At 41.0% G+C, this 3,388-nt stretch overlaps 1 long non-coding RNA gene across 1 annotated transcript in view; it reads left to right on the forward strand.

Moving 5' to 3' along the window:
* LOC106293755 overlaps window positions 1–1,366 on the forward strand; it is a 6,818-nt gene extending 5,452 nt beyond the window's left edge. Inside the window, exon 4 of the long non-coding RNA XR_001260627.1 lies at window positions 1,308–1,366. This is a non-coding gene — a long non-coding RNA (uncharacterized LOC106293755). The remainder of the gene's footprint in view (window positions 1–1,307) is intronic.
* Window positions 1,367–3,388: the final 2,022 nt, after the last annotated feature.

Genomic DNA, 3,388 nt, shown 5'->3' on the forward strand with positions numbered 1-3,388 from the left:
AATCGATTTCGATTCGGTTAGGTTAAACCGGTCGGTTAAAATCAATTGGAAATCGGTTAGGATAAACCGGATTAATTAATTAATTAATCAATTAATTAATTAATTAAATAATTGATCTTTGACCAGCGGGTTGACTTTTCCGTAAATACCCGTTTTAAACCGTTCGAAAGGCGTTCTGACTCGAAATTTCGATCTGATTTCAGATTTGGAGTCCATTTGAGCAGCTGGAGTTCATATATACCACTTCTCTTCATTGCTAAGGTGAGGGCTACTCCGTTAAATCCCGAGCTAGTTTAGTACTACCGTTATGGAAAGTTTAGTTTCGAAACATGATCCGTCTCTGTGAATCGAGTCTGTTTGAGAGTCTTGCTTGTTTATTATTATTATTGATTGTTAAACCGGAAATAGGATAATAGAGGATTCAACGGTTGATTGAAATGATTGATGTTAAGAATTGTTATATATATGTATATATATATACGAGTCCATGTTTTGGAGATTTGCGGGGTGCAGAGACGTTTGCACTGGCTGCCTATGTTTGAGGAGTTTTGCGGGGTGCAGAGACGTTTGCACTGGCTGCCTATGTTTGAGGAGTTTTGCGGGGTGCAGAGACGTTTGCACTGGCTGCCTATGTTTGAGGAGTTTTGCGGGGTGCAGAGACGTTTGCACTGGCTTCCTATGTTTGAGGAGTTTTGCGGGGTGCAGAGACGTTTGCACTGGCTTCCTATGTTTGAGGAGTTTTGCGGGGTGCAGAGACGTTTGCACTGGCTTCCTATGTTTGAGGAGTTTTGCGGGGTGCAGAGACGTTTGCACTGGCTTCCTATGTTTGAGGAGTTTTGCGGGGTGCAGAGACGTTTGCACTGGCTTCCTATGTTTGAGGAGTTTTGCGGGGTGCAGAGACGTTTGCACTGGCTTCCTATGTTTGAGGAGTTTTGCGGGGTGCAGAGACGTTTGCACTGGCTGCCATGTTTGTGGAGATTTGCGGGGGTACAGAGACGTTTGTACTTACGACGCCTTAGAGATTTGCGGGGTGCAGTGTGGACTACTGTGCTAGCGACGCCTGTAAAGTATATATATCCTTATGAGGAAATGTGATATGCTATTATCGCATTGGTTGTATCATGTCTAGTCCACTAGACATATGTGATTGTTCTGTGTGGTGTAATAGGCACCGTGATTGTCTCATGCTAGAGCTATGCCTACATAGTTGTAGTGCTATGAACTGAGTCAGTGGTTTGCGGTTTAGCATCCCATACCTCACTGGGCGATTCCCCTGTCGCTCACCCCTCCTTATTTCCCCCTTTCAGGTGAGACCGACGAGCAGGAGTGATTATCGGACTGGTGCTATTGGGCTTTTGGGCTTCTATCGTTTTATCGCTTTTATCGTTATCGGGCCTCCAGGCCTTTGGACTTTTATCGCCTACGTTATTCCTATTTCAGACTTTTGGTTTATATCGTATTTTATATTTCGGATGTTATCGATGTTGGGCTTTTAGGCCTTTTGTTACCGTATCGACTATTATATTATATGAAGATTATTTTATTTTCGCTTTTATCAATTTATTTTATTTTGAAAGTGGCGGGTGTCACAGATTTTCAAGAAAATTATTCTTGACAAATGATTGATAGCGAGCAATGTTGGAAACATGGTCAAACCCGCTCCACAACAGATTAAATCATTTTTGATTCAAAAATCCGATCTGCATATCACGTAAAGCAAAAATAGTTGATCTGCATCTACTCTATTAAAATTTGCGGGCAACTCGAGAGACCTGTATATAATTTTAATTTTTTTAAGTATATTTTAAATTTATAATATGAGTTTTTCTAAAATAATATAAATATAGATCTGTATATAATTTTAATTTTTTTAAGTAATTATTTTTAAGTATATTTTAAATTTATAATATGAGTTTTTCTAAAATAATATAATATAAATTATATATTTATATGATTAAAATAATATACATATTGTATTTAATATATTTGAAGAAATTATTTTTTCATTTTTAGTATTTACATGTTGACGGATATCCGGAGTTCAAATTAGACCGATCTGTTACCTCGTTAAAAATAAACTTGACCGATAGTTATACCCGCAATTCAAAATTTTAAATTAATCGACATGCTTTCATTTCACGGAAGATCAAAATTTTAAAATTAAGTAACATGCATCCATTTCCCGTAGAAAAGATATTGATTAAAATTCCCAACTCGAATAAGCAAAGTACAATTAGTTATGTCTCAACCTCTTTGAATCTTAAGACGTGCACTTTTACTTTAAGCGCATCTGCACATACTAAAAAGGCAAGTATGGGAAGTAATAATAAATTACTCAACGAAAAACTCGTCAAAACACAATACATATTCTTACTACTATCAAACAATCATTATAACACATAAACTTAAAGCACACTAGAAATCATACACCTTGGTTTAATTTCCAAGCTATAACATACATACATACTTCTTAACTACTAAGCAAGACATTCATAAAATCATCCTTGTGATGACTTTCATACATTGTTAGGTTCAGTCATCCTCATAATGACTATATCCTCATGATATCTAAAAACTTCATGAGTGGAGACCGTAGCTGACACTCCCATATTGAATCTGTAATGACCCACCACTCCCACCATCTCCACTTCTTTCTCCAACCCCACCACTTCCAACTTCTTCTCCACCATCTCCTCCTTCTTCCCCACCACCACCATCTTCTTTAAAGTTTAAAAAAAAGAGAGAGAGAGAGAAAGAGAGAGAGAAGAAGAAGAAGAGAGAAAGCTCACCTGAGCTCGTCGCCGGAGCCACCACATACCAGACCGTTGAGCTCGCCACCACCATCATCCGCAACCAAAGGTAACCGGAAACCGCCATATTTTTGAGTTTAGTTTCGGCCGTTTTAGTAAATCTACCGTAACTTCTTAACCGTTGCGAATCTCGTGTATCCAAGCCCATCATCGTGTTCCTCTCGTCGAGACGAAGCCGTAGACACCAACCGCGTCACGATCGGAGCCCGGACGAAGCCGTACGCGCCTCCAGAAAACCGCCCTTCGCGCGCGCGTGAAACGCACGCGCCGCCGCCGGAAATCGTCGCCACCGCAGCTCCGCCGCCAGACCACCGTCTGCCGCCGCAGCTCCGCCGTCGCCGCTGGCCAACTTTCCGGTAAGCCGCCGCCGCAGCTCCGCCGTCGCCGCCGGTGACCGACACCGGTGACTCACCGGCGACTCGGTCAACTCGGCCGAGTCAACTCAGTGAGTCAACTCGGTTGACTCGGTTAACCGGTTGGTTAGCCGGTTTAAATTGATTTCAATTCGGTTAGGTTAAACCGGTCGTGGTTGGTTAAAATCAATTGGAAATCGGTTAGGGAAAACCGGATTAATTAAT

This window comes from Brassica oleracea, chromosome C5 (assembly GCF_000695525.1).
Source record: "Brassica oleracea var. oleracea cultivar TO1000 chromosome C5, BOL, whole genome shotgun sequence".
Classification (NCBI taxonomy): domain Eukaryota; kingdom Viridiplantae; phylum Streptophyta; class Magnoliopsida; order Brassicales; family Brassicaceae; genus Brassica; species Brassica oleracea.